This window comes from Diadema setosum, unplaced genomic scaffold (assembly GCF_964275005.1).
Source record: "Diadema setosum unplaced genomic scaffold, eeDiaSeto1 scaffold_26, whole genome shotgun sequence".
Taxonomy (NCBI): Eukaryota; Metazoa; Echinodermata; class Echinoidea; order Diadematoida; family Diadematidae; genus Diadema; species Diadema setosum.
Genome location: NW_027307653.1, coordinates 182,152 through 195,430, shown reverse-complemented (window position 1 = coordinate 195,430; position 13,279 = coordinate 182,152). Strand labels below are relative to the sequence as shown.

The 13,279-nt window shown below is 39.4% G+C and overlaps 1 pseudogene; it reads right to left on the bottom strand.

The window, feature by feature from the left end:
• The window catches only part of LOC140245738 (eukaryotic translation initiation factor 2D-like), a 335,728-nt pseudogene extending 325,626 nt beyond the window's left edge, over positions 1 to 10,102 (bottom strand).
• Between the last annotated feature and the right edge of the window lie 3,177 nt (positions 10,103 to 13,279).

Here is a 13,279-nt window from a genome sequence, read left to right as displayed (position 1 = left end):
GTATTGATTTACTCGGAATTTAAGCCAAAAATTGCGATCAAAACAAGAGAGTAAGGTGTAAAATTGATTTTTGGACTTTTAAACACATCAAATAACCCGATAAAATTGTGAATATTAAAAAAAGATAGGCAAAAAACATTATTTCGTCTAAAAAAAATGTATCGTTTTTGCTATCGATAGCGGCCACTTCACCCTTTTAGTTGCCCAACAACGATGTGGAAATGATGTGGAAATGGTAGAAGCAATAAGGAGGAAGAAAAAATACCGACAACGATATGACAATAACTCGCAGATACGGCAAATTCAAAACAGAAAAAGAAAATCACATATCATCCACGGTATACCTCATATATTCCCACTTTAACAAATGCATTCCAACGGTTAATCTTTTACTCGCAATCTTATTTTCTTCTTCTTTACACATTTTGAAATACTTCAGAACATCATTAAACTTTGGTACCTCCCCTTCTGATGTCGCTAAATATAAAATGTATTTAATCATTAATATAATTGTATTCCATCCTTTCACTTTTAACAAGTTTCCGGATATACCTGTATAAACAACTCCCAATTCATATTTCCTAGTCCGTCTAAATTAAATTTCTGAATAATAATTTGCCACAAATCCTGCACTTTAATACACTCCAAAAATAAATGTGAATATGTTTCAGTGCTCTTTTTGCAGAAAGAACAGAGATCATCCGAAACAAACCCATATCTCAACAGATTAACTTCACATATCAAAATATTTGTTCAAATAACCACACACATACAGACACACACATACACACACACACGTACACACAGTGGCCATCCCCATGAAAAGTGGCAGGAACATTTTTATTTATTTTTTTTTTTGGGAGTGTCTTTTTTTGGGGGGGATAGGCCTATTATTTAATGTTTTGTGAGGAACACTCAAGCTAGAGAGCGAAATGACCGAGCCGGGGGGGGGGGGGGGGGATGAGGGGGCTATTCCCCTCTCGCACTAGGGAGATTTTGCATTTTTGATACTGAAATTCAACGATTTGGTGCACACTTTTGGGGGAATATTTTGAAAAATTTTCAGTCGAAAGGTAGCAAAAATGAATATTCAAGGACATTGTGAATGGTTTAATATTGTGGTATCTGTCACCTCTTTTCCGACTGTGTGTCTTCATTGTGTACTAAGTTGATGGAACTGGACAAAGGGGAGGGTGTGAAGCTTTTTCATTTTTTAAATGAAATTCAACAACGTGGTACACACTTTTAAGGGATTATATGCAAAATTTTCAATCCCAAGTAAGAAAAATGATATTCAAGGAGTGTGAATGGCTAAAGTTTCGGCTATGCCGAACCTGCTCTTCAGCATGGAGAGAAGAATCGCATGATCTATCGTATCAAAAGCTGAGGACAGATCTAAGACGACGAGAATGGCTCATATTTGTCGTCAAGGGACAGCAAAAGGTCATTGTACACTCGCAAAAGTGCTGTCTTGACACTATGACGTCGTCTGTAGGCAGACTGCCTGTTGGTGAAGAGGGAGTTCCCAGTTAAGTATTGCATAAGCTGCTGACATACTACACGCTCAATGACTTTTGCCAGAAATGGAATGTTCGAAATTGGGCGATAGCTATTCAAGCACTCTGGATCGAGATTGTGCTTCTTCAGTACGGGTGTGATAAGTGCCGACTTGAGGGATTTTGGGAAGACTCCATGATCAAGAGAGTGGTTTATCATGTCCGTAATGGCAGGAAGAAAGGCATCCGTACAGTTGCTGAACACAACAGCAGGTGCTGGATCCAAAGGACATATTTTTATTTTCTTAGATTTTATGAGCTTCAGCACGTCTTCTTCTGAGACATTTTGAAATGCTTGAAGGCTGCAGGTCAGAGAACTCATGGGATTCTTCAGGACTGAAAAGGAGCCTGTGTAGGAAGTTGGGTTCGTCTCCGAATTAGGTGATCCGAGAATCCTCTCGGATCACCTTCTGTATCTGTACTGATTCTTTATTTTTCTTCTTCTTTATTTCTCCGCAAAAGTTGTGTAGAGATTAGCTCAGAAAGTGCTCCTCCTATCAACTTCAAAATTATACCATATATGTATCGTGTCCCAAAGACGACGAATCTAATAAAATCAAAGTGATCAGTCGACCGTGACGTCACTATGACGTCATTATATGAAAACACATTCTCAATAATATCTCATTAATGGAATGGAATTTTCCAATGAAATTTACGTCTCATATAGTTCAAGTCAACTTGATTCTACTCATGTTCTCAAAATTTATATCCTTAAAACGTGCGCGTACGCGCGCGTTGAAATATTTGTATGCTCAAATCGAGCTCAAAATTTTTTTGCACACGTTTCAGACCATTTGGAGCATTTTTTGAAAAATTGAAAAAATCGGACGGACGCGTACGCGCGCGCGCATACACCCACGCACAGCTCATATGCAATAACAATTTCCCGTTTTTTTCACTTTGATCGGATGTCTGAAATGTCAAGGAATATTTCTACCAAGTTTCAAGTCAATCCGACTCAAAATGACGTCATACGGGCCCGTCAAAGTTGAAATTCCGCGCGCGCGTCAATGGCGATATACAGTGCAACAATGCAAAAAAACTGCCAATTTTAAATCCGATTTTACTCGTCAGGATGGACGGTGACCCCCCATTTTCTTTACATATTCTGAAAGCTGATGAGTTGTACATGTCATTTCATGGGTTGGCGATGCTGAAAAAATGATTAAAAGGTATCAAATTTCTTAATAAAGTAAAAAAAGTAAATTTTCAAAATGACGTCATCAAATTTCAAGTTCATTCAAGCATATCTCACTTATTCTTTAGTTGATTTTCGTCCAAATTTCAATATGTTGTAGCTTATTAAATGGTCTTTCAGATATATAATAACAACAATTTGATTGGATGACGGCATCACCTCGTAAAAAGGGATTAAAAGTAACATTGTTAAATTTGACCAGTTTACGTGTTATCTCTATGGGAGTGCAGTTTTTCTGGAAATGAAAACTGACATGACTATCTTTATCGAGCACTAGCTCACTTATGCTTCGGTGAATTTCTCCCATATTTTAGTATGTTGTAGCTGAGACTTTGGGCTATCGTGCGTGTGCCCTTCGTTTTTTCATACGGAGTCGGCATCATGCCAAAAACTTGGTTGAAATTAAAGCTTATCTTCCATGTATTTTCATATTCCTTTCTTTCTGCAACTTTCTTTGCAATAACTCAAGAAAAACAAGCTCTATCAGCCCAATATTTTGCACATGTTTAGTTTATGTCACGTTCATTATTTCATAAAATAACAACTACTTGATCGGGCACCTTCTTGGGTATGTAAATTAGGGTCAAAGGTCAAAAATGTTTCATCCTGTATCTTGGTGAATACATGTCTTATCTTTCTTTGCATACGTAAAGACCATGTTACAAGAATCATTTCACAAAATAACCACTTTTTGCTCAGACGCCATCTTGTCTGTGCAAAGTAGGGTCAAAGGTCATATGTACTTTTTTCTTTATCTTCATTATGACGTGTTATCTCTATGGGAGGGAATTTTTCTAGATGTGAAAATTGACATGATTGTCTTTATCGACGACTAGCTCAATTACCCTTCGGTGAATTTCTTCCAGATTTTAGTATGTTGTAGCCAATGTAATACTCTTTAAGTTTTCTTCAATCAAAGTTTTAATCGGATGATGTCTTCACCTCGTGAAAATAGATATAATGTAACCTTGTCAAATTTAACCAGTTTACGTGTTATCTCTATGGGAGGGAATTTTTCTGGAAATGAAAATTGACATGACGGTCTTTATTGAGCACTAGTTCACTTACTCTTCGGTGAATTTCTCCCAGATTTTAATATGTTGTAGCTGAGACTTTGGGCTATCGTCAATGTTTCTACAATTTTTCATAAGATGCCGAGATCACATAAAAAAACTTGGTTGAAATCAAACTTATCTTCGATGTATTGAGATATTTCTTTCTTTCTGCAACTTTCTTTGCAATAACTCAAAAAAAACAACCCCTATCATCCCCATATTTTGCACATGTTTAGTTCATGTCACGTACATTATTGCATAAAATAACAACTACTTAATCAGACACCATCTTGGGTATGTAAATTAGGGTCAAAGGTCATAAATGTTTCATTCTGTATCTTCGTTGAAGTGTATACCGAATTTGGTACCAAAGATGGCAGACCTGACTCTATTTTCTAAATGAGAATTAAAACATCACACGGTCAATGTCATTAAACACAGATGAAACCTGTATGGTCATGCCTATTGCGATCAGGACTCGAATCATCGATTGAAAAAAAAAATCGGATCACCTAATTTGTCAGTGTTGACAAATTCCGAGTCTAGTTAGGTGATACGCTATCAGCGTATCACCTATTGTGATTGTCAAAATCTCTCTTTATTTTTTTTTATTCTTCTTTCTTTCTGGACAATTTTGTGTCGTCAATATCTCAACAATGACATTACGGAATGACATGAAATTTTCAGTCAACATGTCTCATAACAACATCTAGCCACAATAAGGTTTTCATGACAGTAACATATCTATGACGTCATCTAGGCGCCATTTTGTGATTTTCGGACCTTGTCACATGATCGATCATAACTTCATAACTAGATGTCATTTCTGCATCATTTTCGGTGGACATAAAGTTCAGGTCACGTTCTATCTTACTTTTTAACGCTAGTTACCCAGGTCTTCATTACGCGCGCGTACGGGCGCGTCAAAATTTTAAAAGGCTCAAAACGACTTCCCAATGGGAAATCTCGAAGTTTCAGACAATTTTAAGCGTTTCAAACATTTTCTCGCGTGCGCGTCCGTCCGCGCAATTTCGCGCGCAGAGGGCGTAACCGACATGAAAATGCAATTTTTTTGACTGATTTGGATTCCTGATACTTTGAGTAACAATATCCACTGATTTCCGATCGATGTTGACCTATAACAAAGGAATGCACTGGCGTCAAAGTTGAAATTCCGCGCGCGCGTCTTTCTGCAAATATAGTGAAAAAACATGTCTTTGTTTATTTCGCCATAGCTCTTTAAATCGTCCGTTGACCCTATATTTCTATTGCATATTACAAAAGCATATGAATTGTAAATAACATTCCTAGTATCAATATTGCCAGGAAAACGCGATGAAGTGATCATATCGTCATTTTGAATAAAAAAAGTGGAATTGATTTTTTTGAGGTACTGTTTCTGACATTCATTTGCTCGTATCTCTGTTGTTCAAGCTCAATATTATCCCAAATTCACATATGTTGTCCTTTAAACATTTGCCTTTCAAGTCCATGTCATGGTTTTGAAATTTGATGACGTCATCATACTTTAAATTGTGATTAAAAGTAAAGATGCAAAATCGGACAAGTTTACGTGTTATGTCTATGGGAGGTGATTTTTTTAAAAAGCATGCATTGACTTAACAACGTTTAAGCACCTTTATCTCGTCTGATTTTGCTTCATTTCCTCTGAAACATACATATGTTGTAGCTGACACAATAAGCTTTAGTAATCATGCATTTTATGTTTTCAAATCTCCTCATCAGGTTGATAATTTTGTAGTTTAAAACTGAAAATGAGAATGCAATCTGTATGGAACGATTCCCATTTTTTTTTGCAACTATAGGCCTACATTGATCGAATCCACGCTGCCACTTGTGGGAAGTTGAATAGCGCCATCACAAGGCAACAAACTCGCGATGGTATTTAAATTTACGTTTTGCACTCGGTCTTCAGGACAGCCATGTGGCAGAATCGGTTAGCGCGCTGGTTGTTCATAACGCCATACCGGAAGGCGAGAGGTTCGACTCCCGCTGGACTCCCGCAGGACTTTTATCCGTTCTTTCTTTTTTTCTCTTTTTTTCGGCAGTTCAGCTTTACTCCGATGTCATTTATCGTATTATTTTATCAAGTGTACGTAACCCGTGAACACGGCTGCTCTATTTCCCTTGTTTTGTATTGGAGTTTGGAGATTGGGTTTGCTTCATTAATTTTGTCACACTTAATGTTGTAAATTGCCCCTTGTTACTGTGTCCCGCTTACAACCTTTCGTTTGCTCTTTCCTTTTCTCTTCATTGGTTATTGTTATACTGTAACAGGATAGGTGGTAGGAACATGTACTGTACTTTTAAATAACTGGCAGGAATGGGAGCTGAATTGATTAACTCTAGTCCAGGTGTATGGCGTCTCGCTCATCTCTTTGAAATTCCAGGTTGTTATTGTTTGACCCAATAACGGAGTTGTAGACAGGTTTTATGTTGCTATAGAGGTATCTTGTGCAACATGAATAGAAGGCATCACTGTTTAGTAGTAGTAATGAACTTTTTCATGTTTTAAGTGATATAAAGATATGAATTTCATATCCAATCTTCGGGACAGCCGTGTGGCTTTATAGTCGCTTAGCACGCTGCATGGTCATTATGCACTACCTTAGGACGAGATGTTCGGGACCCGCAGGACGCTATTATTTGTTTTTTCTCTCTCTCTTTCTTTGTTTTTCTTGTGGCAGTTCAGCTTCATTCCGATGTCATTACCCCACGACACACAGTCACTCAAGTTCCCTTTTTTTGTCGGAGGCTGGAGGTTGGATTTGCATCATTTATCATACGTAATGTTGTAAATTGCCCTTGGTATACAACGTCCCGCTTGCCACGTTTCGTTTTCTCTTTCCTTTTCTCTACGTTTGTTCCTGTTACACTGCACAAGACAGGACGGAAAATAATTTACATAACTCAACTGGAGCAGGAATGGCAACTGAATAAATTAATTCTAGGCCAGGTGTATGGCGTCTCGCTCGTCTCTTTGAAATTCCAGGTTGTTATTGTTTGACCCAATAACGGAATTGTAGACAGGTTTTATTTCGCTATAGAGGTATCTTGTGCCACATGAGGAGAAAGCATCACTGTTTAGTAGTAGTAATGAACTTTTTCATGTCCCTCCTTGTCAATTATAGTGTGTTGAAAGGGGTTGTGTGTCTATCTGCCAAAGAAAAGCAAAACCTTATTTTAGTCATGGCTGTTTCTCTATACGTAGCCGTAGGTAATGAGTGTTGTTGGTATCTGAGCAGTGAATAACACAGCATCAGGCTAAAATCCCCCTTAGTTATACGCGCTAAGCGTTCAATTTGATATATATATCTTTATTATTTTATGTAGTCAATCACTGCTAATGGAGTTACAGAATTATGTTATGACACCTTTCACTGAAAGTTTGTAAAGCAAAGTTTATGGACAAGGCAAGCAATTGTACATGAATGATATCAATCATTTCAGAGGGAAATTATGGTATACCTAAATGTAAGGGTATCACTGCTTTGGAATTGCTGAGACAATAATGTTGGCACGAGGGCTTCCACTTCGAATAACTGATCCCTTTGAAGATGTGTCGGTCACGGGTGATCGTCATGATTCATCTTTCACGTAGAAGCTTCAGTTCCACACTCTTGGTTCGAGAAGACTTACCATCATACTTCAAATTGTTATTAAAGTTAAAGACTCAAAATCAGACAAGTTTACGTGTTATGTCTATGGGAGGTGATTTTTTTTTAATGTGCATTGACTTGACAACGTTTAAGCACCTTTATCTCAGCTGATTTTGCTTCATTTCCTCTGAAACTTTAGTATGTTGTAGCTGAGACAATAAGCTGCAGTAATCATGCATTTTATTCTTTGAAATCTCCTCATCAGTTTGACAATTTTGCAGCTAAAAACTGAAAATGAAAATGGAATGTGGACAAAACGATTCCTCATGTATCTTTCACATACATAAGTTTACGTTCCCCATATTTTCTCGTCGAGACGTATGGCCGAGTGGTTAAAGGCGCCGTCTCAGAGACGTGAGGTTGCGGGTTCGGACCCCATAAGAACACGAAACATTTTTTTTTTTTATTTTACTTTTTTTTCTTCAATTTGTATTATATATTCGTCCATGTAGAAATCACGTTCGTATATAAACGCACCTATACACACACACAGACACACACACACGCCATATCCCTCTTTTTTGTGTGTTGGAGACCACATTGCTTCGACTGCAACAACATTTTGCAGGTTGACTTTGTCAAACCGATCATAGTATGTAATGACGACGACTGAGGTGTTGTACTTTGAACAATTGTCTTTCAAGACGATGTCATTGTTTTGTAATTTGATGACGTCATTACACTGAAAATTGTGATTAAAGGCAAGGTATCAAAACCAGCCGATTATAGGTTTTATATCTGCGGTACGTATTTTTCCCAAGTTGACAGAAATGGCATAGCGACCTCAGTCGTTACAAGGCCGCTTTTCCGTCTAGCAATGCAATAGATGTTCACACGGCCACGTCAGTTGAGTGGGCATTGACTTTCCCCCTGTTATATCTGTACATTGTTGTTGTTTTTTTGTCTTACCATTTCCGTGGATGACCCGTGCCCGAGTGGTTACAGAAACGGTTTCGCATGCACGCTCAATATAACTTCAAGGTGCCTATATCACATTCTTTTCTTTGTCGATCACAGATGACTGTCATCTGATGACCACAAGCGTATCACCTAACTCGTCCTCAATGTGACGAGTTTTCATGTCTCGTTGTACAGGGGATTGCACAGTTGAGTGATCTTGTCATCAAAGAACTTACAGAGTCTCTCAGAGAGTTCTTCATGTGAGTCATGGGAAGGCAGAGTCTGTCCAGGGCGCTCGACAGTAAGGTCATGTATCAACCTGAATAGGTCGTTCCTGTTACAGTCATTGATCAGCTTCTGGTGATCGTTTGGCTTGTTTCAGGGCAGCATGGTATTCTGTGGTGGCTTTCTTCATTTATTTGTTTATCAATCGTCAGCTTTGGGACAGACTTTCTCAACTGGCGTTCTTTGGCGCGCAACTTCCTTTTCTGTGCTCTTAGTGAATCGTCATACCAGGGAGCATGAGGGCGCAGATGTACAGATCTAACAGTCACTGGTGCATGTTGATCTGGGATGTCTTCGATTGAGTTGTTGAACAGTTTCACCTTCTCACACAAGTCAAGATCTTCAATGTCGTGCGCTTTGGCAAAACAACTTTTAACATTCTCACTGAATCTAGTGTAGTCAACGCTGTGCAGTTTGCGGAAACGAATTTCCTTCTTGGTAAGCAGGGGGCGTGCCAGAGCAGCAGTGAAGACTATTGCTGCATGATCGGAAGGCATCGTGGGGAGAACTGAAACATTGCTGACTATGTCGTCGTCTTCTCTTACAATCAGCAGGTCTAATGTATGATCCCGAACGTGAGTTGGTTGAGAGACAACCTGCTTCAAACCGCAAGACTCCAGCATATCACGAAGTTTTCTGGTGTTTGAAGCAAGTGGGTCATCGAAGTGGAAGTTGAAATCTCCACCGATTATCACCTTACTGCATAGAAGACTGACAGATTCGAGCAGTCTGGAAAACTCTGTAAAGAAGAGTGAGGTGCTGATGCCCGTCCCTTGTGGCCTGTAGATAGTGATGAGTGAGAGAGTTTTTTTGACCAGAGCATGATACTGTTAACTCTAGGCATTCAAAGGATTCAAAGGAGTGAGATTTGGTATTGGTGACATGGTAGCGGTTCCGCAATATGACACAAAGTCCTCCACCTTTCTTTCCTTTGCGAGGCAGCTTAACAATGCGGTAGTCTTTCAGCGTGTTCTGGATTTCAGCTAATGCGGGACTGTCACGACTGTCTCCTCTGAGCCAAGCTTCAGTTATTGCCACAACATCCAGTTTCTCGGTTATAACAAAATCACATACTGCTGTTGCTTTATTCATTATGGACTGTGCATTCCAGTAGCCAACTCTGGTGAGGGGTGCTTCTTCATTGAGATGGCAAGTTTGCGAGATCCCTTTCAGTGCAGGTGTTCTTTGTTCAATGATCTTTTTTGATTTTCCAGTTCGCCTGTTACCTGAAAGGACAGGGATGGCTTTCTGGGACTTCTGAAATGACCTACGACCACGTCGGGTCGGTTTGACCTTAGATGTCTGGAGTTTCTTCACAGCGTGATAAACATCAAGTTGAAGTTTCCCCTTCTCGACCTGCTCACCTATGTGTTTTAGTTCTTTCGAACTGTAACATGTTGGGTCCTGCATAGTCCTGACTGCCATGATGGTCACGAGAAATAAGCCTACACAGGCAAGGCGCAGCACAAAATTCTCAATTTTGCCACATAAATGCTCATTAGTGTGACATAGCTGTTGAGGGTGTTTTTCTTCCTACTTCTTCCCAACATTGACCACATTCACTGTGTAGGTGTGTGTGATAATGAGAGGTGTATGAGAAGGCAAGCTCAGCATTTATAAAGCAATAGATTAAGTGCGGTCAGGTTCATCATTCTGAATGGGCAGGCACACACACAAAAGAGCTTGTCGCACCGTGCAGACAATGGGTTCAGAGCAAAGCTTTTGATGACCGGTGAACCATCCACGCCTGTAGTAACATGGAGGTTGAGAAGGCAGCTCAGTGTATACTTGCACACAAAACTTTCACCTGAAGTTGCTGGTCAGTCTTCTCGATTGAGGACTCCAAACTTGTCCTGCAATATCCAGGGTGCTATAGCAACATTCTGTTATCAAAATGTAACACAGAAACTTCCAAAGACACAATCAATATCCTACTGAAGGGAGAACAAATATTGAGTGCAACAGCTATTCTGCAACAGCGACTCTGCGCCACTCATAATAAAACTATGTAACACGACTTTGGTTGAAGAGTAATTAGAAATTGAGTCAGGTGTACAGTGTAGATACAATGTTATGGTTTATGGTACCATAACTGAGGTTGTTCAAGAGGGAATATCGTTCCTTTGTTTCCCCTAATAGAGCAAGATTCGATATGGATAAGAGGGACAAGGGTATATTGTAAGTGTGTTGTCTGGTTAGAGATTTAAGAAACTACCTGGGTATCGAATTGCAACAGTTTTGATATGCGTGATAGAGGAGTTAACAATATTGCACTGCCGTTATATAGTATCAAGAGAGGTTTGCCATTCCCAGACATTATGTTGATTGGTATTTACTTTTTCATAGCTGGTGTACCGGTACCCTGTGATCTAAAGTTGTAAGATCAGCAGTAGTTTGGTGTAATATAATTTCTTAAGCATTATCATACCTTCATTTTACCTTACTGCCTACCTGATTTAATGTAGTATATGAATCAGGTGTGTGATTGAAATTGTTTTGAGTAACAGTTGATTGATTGGGATGAAGTTACCTCTAAATGTTAGGAATGGTATGTGGAAGAGAGGATTTGTCCGTATGTTATCGGATGACTTTTATTTAAGAGCAAATGTGGTGTTAGTGAGGCCATATGAAAGTGTCAATAATGGATGCATTCCAGGTTTTGGTAAATTATTTATTACTTTAAATTAGTGGAGAGAGAACTGCTGTTTTATTTGTTTTATCACTCGGATGAAATAGCATAAGATGGGTTAGATTTCTGTAGGATCCTAAATTAAAACATGTATTTTTTATTACACATTAATACATGGATAAGATTTACATTAGGTATAGGATGGTGGTCACACATCTACATCGTATCAAATGGCTCAACAGCATATGTATCCAGCCATTTAAAGTCTGCTTAATGCATGTTTTGAACAGTTGTGTCTATAGTGAAATAACACAATGAGTTTCTAGGTCACACTCAGCTGTTGATGGCAGATGCTTTCATTAGTTATAAGATTATTATTGATACCCCATTGTGGATTTATATAGCTATAGAGACAATAACTGACTTGGTATTTGTGTGTTATTATGAATGAGTCGTTTTGGTGTTAAACATGTGCGGACTTGATGATGTGCACATAGTGTTTCAAGGGTTTTCCTAAAGTGCATTTTAGGAGCTGTAATTGTGTTGTGACTATATTATGAGTCAATAAAAGAGACCTCTCTGCTTGCTGTTCACAGGAGTCCTGTCGAGTGTTTGTCTACGTACACGCACACTGTCTTCACATCATCTCGCCATCTCCATTTTTCTCTCATCCGCCCCATTCGGCCCCCTATACCAACTGGCGACGAGGATGGGATGGGAAGATACAGCATAGTTGGATGTCACTACTGAGAAGACTTGGGCTGAGTAAATGCGGCCTGGATGCTCCTAGACGGCTTATTGAAAGATGCAGCGGGAAGTATAGGACATAAAGGGGGAGTTCCAGTGGGGTCCTTTCTGAAGATTGGGTGGTGATGTGCTCCTAGGCGTCTAGGACGGGTAGACAGGAAGAACTGGTGGTGAAGGGGATCCAGAGATTGACAGGAGATGGTTCCAGGTAGCTGCAGGACTGTTTGCGGGTGACGAGGTGGTGATGTAGAGGACTCGAAGTTCAGCTGCAGTGGATGAAGTAGCGGCAGACAGGCGGTTCCGAGTAGACGGATGTGAACTTGAACTGGTGCAGTCTGACATTATTAGATACTAGAAGGGATGATGTAATTGATATTATCCCTGTTGGACTGGTAGATAGCCTGTTTAGGTAGCTTTTATCACCTTTCATGGAGAAAGGACATGGTGTGATTTGAGGACGTTTTTGTGTAATTTACATACAGTTTTGCCCTATCATTTGTGGATAGAGTTATTACCGGATTTAAGGGCAAGGGTAAATAGGTAATTGGTCGATGGACTCAGTTTTGAAGTGTCAGTCCTGAGATTTAAACTACTTGGTACGGTATTGATACGGAGTGTACAGAGTATTGCAGACACTGCGAGTATACACAGGGGTTGTTTTATGAATGTGGGACTGACTGCAGTGATTACACTGTGAAGGGCTACTGAAGTTAGACCTGTCATGTTTTGGGCAGGTTTGCTTTTTTTTTTTTTATTCATTGTGTATTACTGCAGTAGGTCATGAGGTAGTGTTGTACTGCTTTGATGTGGGTATTTGTGCCTGTATTTAAACGCAACCAGCCATATAAGTGTATTTGAACATCTCTTTTAAGGTATAGTATTAGTGTCCTTTCCATTCAGTGGAGTGTTAATGTTGGACACCACTCATTAGGATTTGGCTATATAGCTGGTTTCCCTTATTACTGATCCTTCACAGATAGGACTGTATAATCTTTTGGGAACTTTAATTGTATTTCAGAGATATTTGGCATTTACTTGTATATGCCGACTTCAATAGTGTTTTGGGGGTGTATTCCTTCATGCACACTGATGTCTTAGTACTTTTTTCTCTGCAATGTGAGTGGATATTTGAGACATATTGCTTGCATTGTTTTAACTTGTGAGCATATGTGACCCGCGACAACGGTTTCAGGCAAAAGTCGCAAGAGCACATTCCCTCCTAGGCG